The sequence below is a fragment of the Rhincodon typus genome, chromosome 1 (genome assembly GCF_021869965.1).
Source record: "Rhincodon typus isolate 14 chromosome 1, sRhiTyp1.1, whole genome shotgun sequence".
In the NCBI taxonomy this organism is placed as follows: Eukaryota; Metazoa; Chordata; class Chondrichthyes; order Orectolobiformes; family Rhincodontidae; genus Rhincodon; species Rhincodon typus.
In genome coordinates this window covers 83,210,727-83,228,258 of record NC_063332.1, presented here as the reverse complement: position 1 = coordinate 83,228,258, position 17,532 = coordinate 83,210,727, and the positions used below count along the sequence as shown (strand labels likewise).

General features: G+C 39.5%; 1 long non-coding RNA gene across 1 annotated transcript in view; it reads right to left on the bottom strand.

Annotated features, from left to right (window-relative positions):
• The window catches only part of LOC125484816, a 31,624-nt gene that overhangs the window by 9,806 nt on the left and 4,286 nt on the right, over nt 1-17,532 (bottom strand). Inside the window, exon 2 of the long non-coding RNA XR_007263643.1 lies at nt 11,851-11,938. This is a non-coding gene — a long non-coding RNA (uncharacterized LOC125484816). The remainder of the gene's footprint in view (nt 1-11,850; nt 11,939-17,532) is intronic.

Below are 17,532 nucleotides of genomic sequence, written 5' to 3'. Positions count from 1 at the left end.
GTTCTAAAGTAACATGCAACTTTACATTTTAACACACGCTCAGTTTTTGCTATATTTGTTTCTTTAGAAATAAGTTGCGATTATTAACCAACTCTATGAGCTAACATTATACACATAAACTAATTAGAATCCGGAGCTGCCTCTGTCAATTACTTGAAAGGCAGAGATTCACGGCGCCCCCCTGTGGACACATGCTCCTTTAATGCCTCTCGAGCAATTGGATTATTTCCATCCTTGAAATTCCGAAGAAACAGGTTGACCTGGTCATTGTTTCAATCACAGCCTCTCCACGGCCGCATCGGAGGACATGTTTATACTGTACAAATTATTGAACAAATGTTTTCCTTTATAGTTTGACATTTACAGCTCGTGGCACCCGGAAACACAGGAGGAAATTAATCTTACTGAAATATCAAGAGATGTATTTCGTCCGCGACTGTTCTTCGCATTGCATCAATCTATTATTCATTGCAGTTCAAATAACTTTGATTATTTAAAAATCTAAATTATGCATATGGCGAGCAGTCAGCTTCCAGGCCTTGGCTGAATATTATGTCCTTGTTTCTAACAAACAAATAAGATGTTCTTTTTGTTAACAAGCAGCTCCAGATGTAGAGGAAACCTAACTAAACTCGGAAAACAAAGAGCTCATTGTTTGCTACACATATATATTTTTGAACAAATATTTCTAATTCTGTGTAAAATATTGAGGCGCCTTTCAAATGTGAAAGCGTCTATATCATATAGAAGGGAGATGAGGAAGAATTTCTTCCCTCAGGTCGGTGAATCTTCGGAATTCTTTATCCTAGTCAGCTGTGGAGACTCATTCGTTGAGCAGGCTCAAAATAGAAAGGCATTCTGAACTCGAATGACAGCGAGACTATGGAGATAGTGGGGAAAGATGACTCAGGGAGATTAGCCATTATCTAACAGAATGGGAAAGCAGGCTTGACGGGCTGAATGGCCTCTTCCGATCCTATTTCCATGAGCCTATGTGTAAGTAAGCCTGCAATATTCATTTTTACCTGTGACAAATTGGCACCTAGTTAAGTTTCTGATGATTCTTTATTGCATTGCGATATGCGGGATAGAATTCCAAACATATATTGTCGGCGCAGAATAAAAAAAAACAAGCCCGCAAACAACTATATGTTCGATTTCAGGGGAAGCAATGAGTCCATTAAACCTCGGCGGGATCATATAGTTTTCACTCTGACCTAGCAGCTCCGCAGATCCCAAAAGGAACCTCTTGGACTGGAACCGTCTGGTGTTCCACCGCGTCGCTACCCGCCAGAAATACTGGTAACACAGAGGGGTTCGCTTAAATGTTCTCACTCATCCCATTGGAAAACTATTGGCAAAATTCGTGAGATTGAAGGGACAGGATAGATTTCATTCTTGCTTTTCCAAACTCTAGCCTGCTGCGTGGCGAATTCGCGGCATTATCGCTAGTATTCAGGGCACTTTGCGTGTTTGTAGTAATTCCGCTAAACACACCACCGTTAAGATTATTTAAGCGAAATCACTCTTCTCTATCGCATGAACAAGGTAAACGTGAAACGCAATGATCCACTGTTCATGAAATCGACCTCAATTCTAGAACCAATTATTGTAAATGTAGAGGGTCATCGTGATATGAATGAATGTGATTGGTCGTGTCATCTGCATTCTGCATCTAGTGAAGTGGAAGAGGAGAATTGTATTTGCAACGTTCATCACACGCCCTAACTCTGCGTTAATATATGGGGCTGGCCACTTCTATTCCAGGGTATTCGAGAAATCTGACGTGTTACGTACCACGTGTAGAAATGGGTTACGTGCCGGTTGTTAGCCGTAACATTTAACCTTCTTTTGCTCTTTTGATGTGAACTTTAGGCTTTCCGGCGTTTGCCGCTTCCTAAAGTTGGAAAGCAGCGATGCAAATCAGCAGATTGGATGGCTCTGTGCTGAGCCAAGGAATTGTAGATATTTTCGTATGATACACATCTGAAGCAGGTAGGGATTTAAACCGGTTCTCCTGGCACAGAGGTAGAGACACTACTACAGTGCCCTAAGAGCCCAACTGAGGAATTGTCAGGCCATAGCTATTAACAGGACTCCCCCCGCTCGGGTTAGGTACCTGAAACGTGCGACCCCGTCTCAGTGTTAAGACATATTTGGAAAAATATACCCTCTGGCCACTATGAACTTATGGTAATTTTATGCTTGCTCTTTTCTAACAATTATCTCTCTCCATAAAAATTGAAAGGAAATCACATGCTGCCCCATAATTCCTCATAGCTTTAAACACCAGCCCCTTGAGAATTAGAACACACTACACATTTCAAAGTCAATGCATAGGGCTGCAGGAAGATACATCAAAGCATCATTCTAAGGGGGTTCACATTGAACTTTGTTGATCTACATCTAGTAGCTATTATATAATGGCTGCCTTAATATTAAATACCAATACCAAAACAATTGAAATAACCTTTGATTAAATGTGTCATTAGAAACAATATTTTCTCCTATTCTCTCATCTCCTTTCTTTCCCTCCTGTCTTCTCTTGATTAGGATATAGAATCAGTCCATTCTGATTTGTAATCGAAGCTGCTCCAGCTCTTTTGAGTCATTGTGCCATGAGATACATTGGAATGTGGCAGATAGATATCTCATTGTCTGGTTTCTGTTTCTTCCTGAGGCAATCCAAACCTCAAATTCATAAAGCATGACCACAAAGGTCAGCTGACATTTGGATTCTAAGTTTGAGGGTTTTTTTAGTTCAAATTATAAATGATTTTACAGCAGGGAAAAAAGTCACTTTTTCTTTAGGTAGTGACTTCCTAGAGAATTAGGTTAATATGTGAAAATGTGGTTATTGAGGTAATGAACCTCCAAAATCATGCATCCTCTGCATTTCCCAGGTTGGAGGCCAATTCCCTCCAATAAATCAATGTGCTGAAATTTATATAGAGACACACTCTTTAAATATAGCTTCAGAAAACTTAATGGTTACTGCATCCATATTGTTATTAGACAAACTATTGTATCAATTTCATTAGTGTTGATGTCTGCCATTTAATTTCTCAACAGTTTCTTTTTCTTTCAGGAAAAGAACACCACTGAACCTGCAATGAAGATCAATAACTATAGGAATTTTATATTAACATTTAATTAAACTAACAGTGATTTTAATTTTTGCCCAAGTACAAAACTATTTTAAAACATTAAAAACAATTACTGGTAAATTTACAATTATTTGTATTTTTGTTTGATTTTGCATCAATTTATTTCAAAAATTGTATTTTTCCCTCTAATATTTGGTTTGAAATCTTCCAATTGCTTTTATACTCACTCCAACTATATGTTGCTGTACGGATCCAATCCACACCATTCGTCCTACCAACTGAGCCAACTGGCCACATTACGTTAATCATTGGCATTTACTGGCAAAACACCTTTCCAGTGCCTTAGTGTATGGCAGCAATCCCTCATGAAGTCAATAAAGAGGGCTATACCCTACATTACATTAAAAAAAATCTAACGAAGAAGAAAGAATGGCCATGCCTGTGCCCAGAATGGAGTGGGGATGAATTCTGAACAACAGGCCACAAGCCTGAAAAGGGAATAGAACTGAAATGTTAATAGGAAAGCCAGTACTACTACAGACATGACAAGAAAGAAAGCAATGTGAACACAATGCATTTCGGAGGAACGTAGACACAATGTAAGGAACAATTCTTATGTGAGAGCCAAGAATAAAATGAGTAGAATTGTAGAAAAAAAGAGTGGAAGATTAGTTTCTTCAATCCCAAAAATTATAATTTGAAAAACAAAATTTTATTCTTATTTTCTTTTTCTTTGCATGAGTCAAACTTATGAGTCCAAAGGCCTAACTTTATGTTTTGGAGTAAGCAGTCAGCCACAACATCTATAATTAAAGGCAAATACTCTCTTACATTTACTTGTAACTTAATATCTTCATTCTCTAGCAAGCCAATATTGTAGAAGCTCGTATTAGAAAAGCAAGTTGGCAGGATGACCACCAAAATTCACCATGACACTAAGTCTTGTATTTCCTGATTTTAACTAAGTTGGTATAATGCTGATTAATATTCAGAATTTACTGTTCTCGAGTGTAATTGAAAAAATTATGTCATTAACTGGGGAAGCAAAGCTGAATTTTAGACTGCATCTAATTTCTTCAATAGCTAAATTAACTGCCAAATAGGCACTACCTGCATTATCCTGCTTTAATCTCTGATAATCAATTGTAGTATACTTGTGCAATAAGTTGCCATAATGATCAAAAGATTTTCACCTTACTTCTTAAGACATATTGTTCCATAGATCTTGGCAATTCCAACCTCACTACAGCCAATTACTGAATTTTCATTGGAAACAAGATATACGGGTAAATATTAGGATGTAACCTTTGACAAAATCTTGGCTAGTGAACAAAAAAAATGCTATGGATGCAAAATGTTGGAAATCTCAAGTCACTGAATCCCACATGACTGCCAACCTATCTCAGACTTTCTGAACTATTCATCACTTGCCCTCTTGTAATGATACTATGGCTTCAAGAGATGTATTTTGTCCCTTCTTTTTATGAAGAGAGGTTGAGACAGAGGTAACAAGCAGTCTGCTCTAAGCCAATAAAGTAAAAAGCTTGTGAAGCCTTGGGTTTTTTTTTAAAGTTGGAACAAAAGAAGCAGCACGAAGGGGTGGGGTCAAGCTCCCACAGAACCAGGATTTTAGTTTAACTTTCAGTAGCTGTTGGGGTTTGCAGGCTGCTATACATCTCTCTCTGCTACAGCACAATGCTTCAGTTTTTTCTCTCTCTCTCAGAGTTTTCTCTTGATGTGCTTTCCTCCTGGACTGGAGAAATGCATGTGAGACAATCTTACTGAATTTGCCTTTGTCAAGCGTGTGTTTACAGCATGTTTCTATATTGGAACAGTTGCTGTTTAGTAGTTAAATAATCTATTATTCTGTTAAGTTTTCCAATAGAGTTGTTATTCCAGTTCTTAATTCTTTTATTTGTATTTTAACTGTAGCGCAAGATAAAGTGTGTTTTGTTTCAGTCCTGGTAGTTTGACCAATTGAATTACACCTGGAACACAATGCCTTACACTTACCCTTAAAAATAAGAAAAGTTGGGTCTAGGATACCTTCTTAATATAGCTTGAGGTGGTTTGATCTGATCCATAACAAATAAACTGAATATGGATAGCTTAGGAATGAAACAATTCAAATCCATCGCATACCATCCAGAATTGCAGGGAGCATTAGAACGGTGACACCAAACTTTAAAGACCATTTTGAGGACTTATAGTTAAGACCATCCAGAGATTTGGGATAAAGGACATCCATTTGTACTTGTTTTTGTAATTATGGATGCACCTAATGAATCAACTAAATTTGCATGAGTTAGATATAGGAAATGCTATTCCAATTAAGCAACATCCCTCTCAACTCAACCTTCTAAAATTGGCACGGGTTCAAAAAGACTTTGAAAGTATGCTCAAAGACAATATAATTGTAGCGAGTTGCAGTGAATGGAGCTCACCCATACTAATGGTGCCAAAACAAGATGGTACCCAACAATTATGTGTGGACTATCGCAAAGTCAATGCAATAACAAAATCAGTCTCCTATCCTATTCCACATTTGGAAGACTGTATTGAGAAGCTAGGTCAAGCAACTTATATTTCTAATTTGGACTTTCTCAGAGCATACTGGCAGATACCTTTATCTGAAAGAGTGAAGGAAATTTTAGCTTTCATGACACCGAATGGACTGTATCAGTTTAAAGTCATGCCATTTGGTATGAAGAATGCACCAACTACACTTCAAAGACTAACCAATAAAGTCATTTTGAGATTACCTAAGTGTGTGGTGTACATAGATATCTGGTGATATTTAGTCACAAATGGAAGGAACATTTGGAACATCTATCAGAATTGTTCGATTGACTTCAGGAGGCGGGCTTGATGATAAACCTAGCTAAGAGTAAGGTTGCAAAAGCTCAAGTCACATTCCTGAGCCATGTTATTGGATATATGAAAACAAAGGTTATTAGGGAAGTACTACGATTCCTGGGACTGAGTAATTTTTACTGAAAATTTATTATCAAATTTATCAGTGTGGTTGCTCCACTAACTGCCCATTGAAAAAGTACAGAAAATTTCAGTGGACAGTTGAGTGTCAGAAGGCATTTGACAACTTGAAAGCTGTGTCAACCACTGCTTTTCTCTGCCTTTGTACTGGTTAAAACCTATTAGGTTTGCACAGTTGTCCTGAGAGATTAATCCTGTTCCTCTCTCCACAGATGATGTCCAACCAGTTCAGATTTAACAGCAATTTCTGTTTTGACTTTATGTTAGCAAGTAATTCCATTTTATATAATCATGCTAACATTGTAATTAGAGAATACTCCCAGTTATGCTTATTTAGAGTAATAGTCATACAGCATAGAAACAGACCCTTCAGCCCGACTTATCCATGCAGACCAGACTTCATCAGCAAGTGTGTAGAGGACTGCATGCCAAAGAAGTGGAAACCATGGATGAACCGGGAGATCCACTCCCTACTGATCCAGGTCTGAGGCATTTAGGTCAGGTGACCCTGATCTATACAGGGAATCTATGTACAGCCTTCGCAAAGCCATCAGGAATGCCAATAGAAAATACCCGACTAAGCTAGAGTCGCAGATTAACCAAACAAACACATGTTGACTGTAGCAAGGCTTACATGATATAATGGGCTACAAAATGAAGTAGAATTGCTGACAACAATGTGTACCTCCCCGATGAACTCAATGCATTCTATGCTCATTTTGAACAGAAGATCAGTGAAATTATGTCATCTGCCCTGACAGCCTTGGGTGAACCTGTACCCACAGTCACAGCTGCAAATGTCAGATTGGCCTTCTTGACAGTGAACACACGGAAAGCAACTGGATGGAATCCCTAGTCGTGCACTCAGATCTACATGGACCAGCTGAGGGGAATATTTGCAGACATCTTTAATCTCTCCTTACTACAGTGTGAGGTTCCCACCTGCTTCAGGGAGATCCCAACCAACCCTGTGCCGAAGAAAATCAGGCAGCGTACCTTAATGACAACCATCCAGGGGCTCTGAAATCCATCATTATGAAGTGCTTCAAGAGGTTAGTAACGGAACACATATATACGCCAGCCTTTCAGATTGCAGTGATCTGCTACAATTCGCTTACCATTGCAATAGGTCCACAGCAGATGCCATCTCCATGGCCCTACACTTATCTCTGGAACATCTGGACAATAAGGACACCTAAATCAGACTCCTATTTATTGACTTTAGGTCCACCTTCAACACCATAATTCCAGCCAATTCATCTCCAAACTTTAAGACCTTGGACTGTGCTCACCACCCCTCCCCCACACACCCACCCCAGGAACTGGATCCTTCACTTTCTGACTCACAGACTGTAAACAGTAAGGAAAGGCAACAACATCTCCTCCAGGATAACCCTCAACACTGGTGACCCTCAAGGCTGCGTACTAGCCCCTTAGTATACTCCTTATGTGTGGTCAAATTCTGCTCTAACTCCATTTACAGGCTTACTGATGGCACAACTGTAGTGGCTCAGATCTTAAACACTGATGAGACAGAATACAGGAAAGAGATAGAGATAGTGGCATGGTGTAAAGACAACAATCTCTCCCTCAATGTCAGCAAAATGAGGAAGTTGGTCATCAACTTCAAGAAGTGAATTGGAGGACATGCCCCTGTCTATATCAATGATGCTGAGGTGGAGATGGTCAAGAGCTTCAAGTTCCTAGGAGTAAATGTCACCAACAATCTGTCTTGGTCCATCCACATTGATGTTATGGTCAAGAAAGCACACCAATGCCTCTGCTTCCTCAGAAGGCTAAGGAAATTTGGTATGTCCATAATGACTCTTACCAATTTTTATAGATGCATCACAGAAAGCATCCTATATGGATGCATCACAGTGTGGTATGGCAACTGCTCTGCCCCAGACCTTAAGAAATTACAGAGAGCTGTGAACGCAGCCCAGTCCCTCATGCAAACCAGCCTTCCATCCATTGACTCCCCCTATAGTAGCTTATATAGGAAAGCTGCCAACAAAATCAAAGGCCCCTCCTATCCTGGTTATACTTTCTTCCACCCTCTTCATGAGGCAGAAGGTACAAGAATTTGAAAACACGTACCAACAGATTCAAGAACAGCTTCGTCACCGCTGTTATCAGGCTTTTGAATGAACCTCTCACATATTAAATTTGATCTTTCTATGCACCTTCTCTGTAGCTGTAACACTATATTCTGCATTCTGTTATATTACCCTGATGTATTTATGTAAGGTATGATTTGCCTGTATAGCACACAAAATAATACTTTTCACTGTATATCAGTACATGTGACAACAATAATAAAGCAAATCAATTATATCCTGATCCTGGGACAAACTAATCTCATATAATTGTAACCAAGATAATATTTATAGAGTCATAATCATACAGGACAGAAACAGACCCTTTGGACCAACTCATCCACAATGACCAGCCATGCCAATCTGATCTAGTCCCATTTGCCAGGTAAAAACCAAAAGAACTGTGGATGCTGTAAATCAGGAACAAATTCAGAAGTTGCTGGAAAAGCTCAGCAGATCTGGCAGCATCTGTGAAGGAAAAAGCAGAGTTAACATTTCGGGTCTGGTGACCCTTCCTCAGAACTGTCCTAAGGTAGGGTCACCGGACCTGAAACGTTCAATCTGATTTCTCTTTACAGATGCTGCCAGACCTGCTGAGCTTTTCCAGCAACTTCTGTTTTTGTTCCTGATTTACTGTATCCACAGTTCTTTTGGTTTTTATTTAGTACTTAACTCACTGTCACGTCTCCTCCAGGCATGCCCACCTTGAAGAAGTTCTGCTCCTCTCTCCGACGGGATTTCCGTTCCAATCTTTCTTCTTGTCCACCATCTTTAATTTAACTGTCAGTCCTGATGTTTGACCAAGAATTTGCTAAAGCTCATTTCCACAGCCATATCACAATCCTCAGTGACTGTCTCTGGCTCAGACTTACCCCACATGGATTCCAACTGAAGTTTCATCCCTCATGTGTTGAATCCTTCCAATATCATAGATATCTCCATGATGCTCAATGTTCCACAGACAGATGCTCTCTCCACATCCTAAAGATCTACACTCAGTGCCATGCAGCGTCACATGCACACCCTTGACTTTCTCTCCAACAGCATCGCAACACGCTGGCTCAGGGTTACACCACTCCACAGTTCCACTTCATCCTCCGGCTTATTTGTCATGCTAACAGGAAACTTTTTCTTTTCCTTTCAGGCATCAAGGCCCACAAGATGCAACAACTCAAAGATACCCATGGCCCTCTTGAACCTTCCTCTCCTTCCCTTTCCTCTGACTCCATCCCCTCTCCCAGCCCCACCTCCTGTCAGGTATTCACCATCCCTCCTAACCTTCCGCTCTCTGATGCTGAACATGCTGTACTCAGCAAAGGCCTCAGCTTTACTCCTCTGCATCCCCACCTTAACGAATGTTGGGCATGACATGACATTGAACTCTTCTTCTGCCATCTTTGCCTCCTGTTCCCATTTCTTTGGACAAGAGTCCTCTCTCAGTTCTGAGGAACAGTCACCGGACCCGAAACATTAACTCTGATTTTCTCTTCACAGATGCTGCCAGACCTGCTGAGTTTTGTCCAGCAACTTCTGTTTTTGTTCCCATTTGCCAGAATTTGGCTTATATCACGCTAAACCCTACTTATTCATATACCCATCCAGATGCCTTTTAAATGTTATCATTGTACCCACCTTCACCACTTACTCTGGCAACTCATTCCATACATGCACCACCCTCTGTTTGAAAAAGTTATGTTTCAGTTCCTGTTGAAATCTTTCCCCTCTCACCTGTGCCCTCTAGTTTTGGACTCCCCCACCCTAGGAAAAAGATCTTGGCTATTCACCCTATCCATGCCCCTCATGATTTTATAAACCTCTATAAGGTAACCGACGCTCTAGGGAAACAAAACCCAGCCTATTCAGCTTCTATCTATAGCTCAAACCTTCCAGACCCAGCACCATCCTTGTAAATCTTTTGTGCACCCTCTCAAGTTTAACAACATCCTTCCTACAGAAGGGCAACCAGAATTTTGAAATCACGTGTTTGTACTGTGATTACAGAATTCTTTTTAGATGGCATTGATATACAGTTACGGTGGAGATTCCATTAGCCAGAAAAAAATAAATAGAACTCACTAATATTTAGGAAATATGCCATTGTGTTGGTTGAAAAATTAGTTATGTCTTGTAAATGTTTGCTGTAAACCACGGAACAAGGTTCTTAGTAACTGAAATCTATCCAGGAGACTTAAAAAATACCGACACTATTGTAGCTACAATCTACCAAAAGTTTTATCCCATAACTTTCTGAATAAAAGAATAAAACATACATTGGGAACACCAATTACATGGTGACATTATTTATTAAAGCTTTGCGGAAAGCTTATAGTTTTTATGCTATTGACAAAACAGGAGGAAGAGCAAGCAAACAGAAGGTGCCCAAAGTAAAAGGCCAAGGGAGTGCTAATCATACTAGTAGAGAGTAGAACAGGTGTTAACAGTAGGTGTTAATAGCAGAAAATATGCAAGCTCTATCAAGAGTAGACCATGGAATCAAGAAAGGCAGATGGAGGGTTGATGGTGGCAGGGTTTTGGTGAAGAAACTGACTCTGATCACTTTTTGGGCTCCCTACTTAGCAAGGTCACATGTGCTATTGGCAAAATCTCTTGTGGCCTGGAAAAAGTTATTAGGCTTCATTGGATTCCTGCTGCACCAGATGAGTTGACGTTGAACCTGCTAGTCATAGAGCTATACAGTACAGAAACAGACCCTTCGGTCCAACTTGCCCTTGCCAACCAGATATCCCAAATTAATCTAGTCCCATTTGCCAGCATTTGGCTTATATCCCTCTAAACTCTTCCTATTCATATACCCATCCAAATGCCTTTTAAATGCTGTAATTGTACCCACCTCCACCACTTCTCTGGCAGTCTGTTCCATACAAACACCACCCTCTGTGTGAAAGTCTTTCCCCTCTCACCTTAAACCTATGCCCTCTAGTTAGCTTTAGTAATAAGTGCTTGGAGATGGGAAGGTGTCCGTAGTTGATACGTACCTTTCCAAATGTTCATATATGCGTCCCTCCAAAGATGCTTCCACAGACACGGAAACATTCAACTCATTGGCCAAAATCTTTCAGTACCTATATCAATTAAAACTGTAGTAGTTGGGAGATGTGGTCAGGACCACGTGGACGTCCTGGCACTCACACATTAATTGAAATTTCATGGGGACTTTAAACTTCTGATGGACTAATTCCACTGCTTGTGATCCTCTGCAACGTCTCTGAGCCTGAGTTCAGTGCCTGACATTTGGGCCAGATCTGTGGGGCTTAACTGGAAACTTACCAAGCAAATGTTGCATTGGTTAATACCTGGTGTATCTCAGTGATTTGACAGTGCAACTGAACTTGGAATCATGAGAGACCCCCTCCAATCACCATTCCCTACCCAACCTGATTCTCTTTCTAATCTGACCCAATTCAATATTGTCCCATCATATTCCCCTAATCTGTCCACCCCTTAGATGTAACCCTACTCTATGTTGCACCAGCTCTTTCCCAACCCAACCCAACTGCTTACTCACACACTCTGTCCCGTCTGATCCATTCACTCACACACCTCCTCATCCATTCGCTATCTGACTCAGAGACTTGAGACTTTTAAAAACTGACCAAAATACAGCATAATGTCATAAAAAGAGAGCATACCCTCTATTCACTGTCTTCTCCTGGACTTGTCAGCCTTCCATGAAGTTAGATCCACTCATCTACCACTGCTGTAACCAAAATCAAAGTCCTGGTAGAAAGATTTCAAAAGTTAGAGCACAGGATTATTCACAGGTACAGGCAATGTATTCAGCATTGGCGTTGACCACAAGATCTGGACCATTGTTGCCAGCAAATATATGTAACTCATTAATCTGTGGTTCATTTATGCATTGCCATTTAAGAAAACATTAGTCAGTCGGTCAACTTTATTTGGAATCTATCAGTGCTTAATAACAGAAAGTCAGGTTATGTTATACCAGATCCAGATAGTTCAATTAATCTTTTGGATAAAAATATCATCACACTATTGTGATACAAAATTTATTTCACAGCATATTAATAATGATCAGAATCACTGTTCCCTTCTTCAGTTTGAACTTGATATATTAAAATGATTCATAGAACACTGACAACATTGCACTTGAGTAACATTTATTTCTATTCAATTGTGAGAAAATTGGAAACACAATCAAAACTGCAATGTTTTATAGAGGTGTAGGTGCCAAATTTTCATGTTATCCCGAGTTGTGACTGGAACGAAGACCATTTTATGAAGGTACACAAACAGGAGGGTGGAAGAACACAGCAGGCTGAGCAGCATCTGGAAGAAAGGAGCAGTCAATATTTCGGGTATTACTTCGGATGTTACTTCATCCCTGTTATGGAGATCTTAAAATTAGGTTCAGTTTGAAGATTGAGAAAAAGGAGCAAAAATTAACCTCTCTTGGGTAATAAGGCAGGGCGAGTGACTGAAGTGATAATAGGGGAACACTTTGGGTCTAGTGATCATAATTCTATTTGTTTTAAGAAAGTTATGGAAAAAGATAAGCCTTCCATAAAAATGAAAGCTTTTAATTGGAGTAAGGTAAATACCAATGGTATGAAACAAGAACTTTCAAAAGTTGATTGGAGTAGACTGTTCGCTGAGACATGTGGTAAGTGGGAGGCTGTCAAAAGTGTGATAACGAGAATTCAGAGTCATTATGTTCCTGTTCGAGTGAAAGGTAAGGATAGTAGGATTAGGGAACAATGGATTAAAAAAGATATTGAGGTTCTGGTCAAGAATAAAAATTAATCATATATTAGACGTAGACAATTGGGTTCAAATGACTCTCTTGCAGAGCATAAGAGAATTGGGGCATTCTTAAGAGGGAGATCTGGAAGGCAAAGAGAAGATAATAAGATAGCGTTGGCAAATAAGGTTCAGGATAATCCAAAGAGATTCTACATTATAACAGCAAGACAGCAACTAGAGAGAGAGTAGGATCCCCTTAAAGATCAGAGAGGTCATCTTTGTGTTGAATCTCAGGAAATGGGAGAGATATTAAATGAATACTTTGCATTAGTTTTTACTGTGGAGAAAGAAATGGAGGCTAGAAAACTTAGGAAAATAAATGCTGATGTTTTGAAAACAGTTCACATTACAGAAGAGGAAGTGCTGGAGGTCTTAGGAAATATAAAGTTGGATAAATCTCCAGGATCTGATCCAGTATGTCCTAGGATGTTGTGGGAGGTTAGGAAGGAAATTGCGGAGTCCCTTGCAGAAATATTTGTGTTGTCTATGAGTACCGGTGAGGTGCCAGATGACTGGAGAGTGGCTAACGTTTTGCCTTTGTTTAAGAAGGGATGTAAGGAGATGCCTAGGAACTATAGACCGCTGTGTCTGACTTTGGTGGTGGATAAGCTGTTGATTCCGAAAGATAGGATTTATAGGCATTTGGAGAGGCGAGGAATGATCAAGAATAGTCAGCATTGTTTTGTGCAAGGAAAATTGTGTCTTACAAACTTGATTAAGTTTTTTGAGAAAGTAACCAAGAAGATTGATGAGGGCCGAATGGTAGACAGTATTTTACTTGGACTTTAGTAAAGTGTTTGACAAAGTTCCGCATAGGAGACTGATTATTAAAGTTAGATCACATAGGATTCAGGGTGAGCTTGCCAATTGGATGCAAAGGAGACAGCGAGTAGTGGTGGATGGTTGTTTTTCAGTCTGGAAGCCTATTACCATCTGTGTTCCACAGGTATTGGTGCTCAGAACACTTTTGTTTGCCATTTACATAAATGATTTAGATAAGAATGCAGAAGGCACAGTTAGTACGTTTGCAGATGACATCAAAATTGGCAGTATAGTGGACAGTAAAGAAGGTTATCTAGGATTACAAAGAGACCTTGATCAATTGGGTCAAAGGGTTGAGGAGTGGAAGATGGAGTTCAATTTAGATAAATGTAAGGTATTGCATTTTGGTAAAACAAACAAAGGCGGGACTTGTATAATTAAAAGTAGGGCATTGGATAGTGTTGTAGAACAGTGAGACCTAGGGGTTCAGGTGCATAATTCTTTGAAGTTTGCGTTACATGTAGATAGGGTGGTTAAGAAGGCATTTAGCATGCTTGCCTTTATTGCTCAGACCTTTCAGTATAGGAGTTGGGACATCTTGTTGAGATTGTACAGGACATTTTTGCGTTCTGGTCGCCCTGTTGTAGGAAGGAAATTATTAAGCTGGAGAGGGTTCAGATAAGATTTGCTAGGATGTTGCTAGGATGGAAGATTTGAGTTATAAGGAGAGGCTGGATAGGCTTGGACATTTTTCACTGGAGCGTAGGAGGTTGAGGGATGACCTTATAGAGGTTTATAAAATCATGAAGGATAAATTTGTTTACACATAGAGTTGTTTTAAAGCATTTTGATTTTATTCAACAGAGATAATTCCAGAAGTGTTTTTAAATTGCTCAACACACCAATAACTTCACTGCTCCCCTGCTGAATGTACACATTTGGTAAAGTGGGAGGGGCAATATTACTTAGGATGAATGTTAATTTCTTGCCCTTTACATCAGTACGCTTTCTTGATTTCACGTGTTTAGTTATGGCTTCCACAGTAGTCTGTACCTTGCTATGAAAGATTTGTTATCTATACAAAGCAAGAGTTTTCCTGCAAGCTTAGTGTTTGAGTCATACAGTCATACAGCATAGAAACAGACCCTTCAGTCCAACTTGTCCATGCTGACCAAGTTTCCCAAACTAAACTAGTCCCATGTGCCTGTGTTTGGCCATATCCCTCCAAACCTTTCCTATTCATGTAGCTGTCCAAATGTCTTTTAAATGTTGTGACAGCAACTACAACGACCACTTCCTCTGGCAGTTTATTCCAAATACAAACCACCCTCTGTGTGAAAACGTTGCCCCTCAGGTCCCTTTCAAATATGTGGTCTAGCTTTGAACTCCCCAACCCTAGAGAAAAGGCCTTTGCTATTCACCTGAATTTTTTTTTGAGACTGTTCTTTCTTCCATAGGGACCAAATGCAGTAGTTCAGGAGGGCTTGTTTTATGGCTTTTGAACTATTCAATCTTCATACAGCATCTTTGAATTGTAACCACAGAATTATTACAATGTAGATGGAGGCAATTCAGCCTATGCATTTGCATCTGCTCTCTGAGCAAGACATCTGAGCGACAATCTCCTGCTTTTTCTCCATAATCTTGAATGTTGTTTTGATTTAATAATCATCCAATGCCCTCTTGAACACCTCAATTGAACCTGCCTCCACCACACCTATGGGCAGTGCATTCCATAACCTAACTACCCACTGAGTGAAAAGGGTTCTTTCTCACCTCATATTTCCTTCTCTTGCAAAATACCTCAGAGCTGACCTCTTTGGCTTATGATCCTTTTGTAAGCAGGAACAGTTTCTTCCTATCTAATCTGTCTAAACCCCTCAGGAGTTTAAAAACTTTTATCAAATTTTTTCATTGCCCTCTCCTCTCCAAAGAAAACAGCCCCAACTTCTCCACTCTTTCCTCATGGCTGAAATGTCTCATTACTGAAATCATTCTTGTAAATCTCTTCTACACTCTCCAATGCATTCACAACCTTTCTATGGTGTAGTGCTCAGCACTATACAGAATATTCTAGTTGAGGTCCAACAGTATCTAAGTCCATCATAACCTTCATACTCTTGCAAACTATGTCACTGTTAATGAAGCCTAGAATATTGTATTCTTTATTAGTAGCTCTCCCTGCCTATCCTGCTACCTTTAATGACTTATGCGCATAAAGACCGTGATCTCTCTGCTCCTGCACATCCTTTATTTTCTACCACCTCTCCCTGTTGCTTATATTCAATTGTATCACCTCCCATTTCTCCACATTGAACTTCATTTGCCACCTATTCACCCACTCCATCAACTTGTCAATGTCCTTTTGAAATTCTACACTCTCCTCCACACAGTGCTAACAATGCTGTAAACTTTAAAATTATCCCTTCTAGATCATTTATATAGACCTGAAAAGTCAATGGCCCCAATAATGACCCCTGAAGAACTTCACTACAAGCAATCTTGCAACCAAAAAACTACCACTGTGCTCAGATTCCTATCCCTCAGCCAATTTTATATCAACATTACTACTGTCTCTTGAATTCCACTACCTATGTGTTTCCTCACAAGTCAATTGTGTGGCACTGTATCAAATGCCTGTGGAAGTCTATGGATCATCAGCCTTGCTCTTATCATTCCCACCTATACATTTCCAAAAAGCTCAAGCAAGTTAGAGATGACTTTCCCTTAACAAATCCTTGCTGATTCTTCCAAATCAATCCACACTTTTCCACATGACTATTAATTCTATACTGAACAACTGTTTCTAGAAGTTTCCCCACCGTTGAAGTTAAACTGACCGGTCTGTCTTTACAAACTGTTTTGGAAAAGGTATAATGTTTGCAAATTTCCAGTCCTGTATTACAACCCCTGAATCCAGGGAAGACTGAAAGATTGTTATTAATGCCTTTCAATTTTCATTCTCACTTCCTTCAATATCCTTAGATGCATCTCATTTGGTCCTGGTGCCTTCTCCACTTTAAGTACTGACAGCTTATCCAATGCCCCCTCCTTATCAATTTCAAATATTATAGTGACAGATGGCCGAGGCAACATCTGCCTAGGTAAGGACTGATGTAAAGTTTTCATTTAACATCTCAGCCATGCCTCTTGCTGCCATGTCTAAATCCTCTTTTTGCTCCCTAATGAGCCCAACTTCTCCTTTTATCACCCTGTTACTACTGATGTGTTTATATAAGAGTTTGGGATTTCCTTTTACATAAGCTGCCAGTCTTTTTGCATAATCTATCTTGTATATGCTGTATCACCTTGTTTCTAAATCCTCTGTATTCAGCTTGGTTCTCAGTTATATTTTCTAGTGATATCTGTTATAAGCACACTTTTTTCCTTAATTTCTATTTCCTTTGCCATCCTGGATAGGAAATGATTAGTAAAACAGATAGTGTTGCAGTACAGTTAGGAGTATTTATAATGAAAAATAAGAAAATACAGAAAAACTAAACACGTACTTCATGTCTGTCTTCAAAGAGAAAAAATATTTGAAATCTGAGAAATAATGGGTATCTAGGGACCAGTGTAAATCAGGAATGGCAAGATATTAAAAATAGTTAAATTAAAAGGTTGTAGTTGTTTACATGTCATGGAACTGATATTCTACATCCCAGAGTGTTGAGAGGGTTAATAGAAATGACAATCAGTAGTCATCTTTCAAAATTCTATAGACTTTGGAATTGTCCTGGCAGCTTGGAAGGTGAAAATGTACTCCAACTATTTAAGAAAATTTA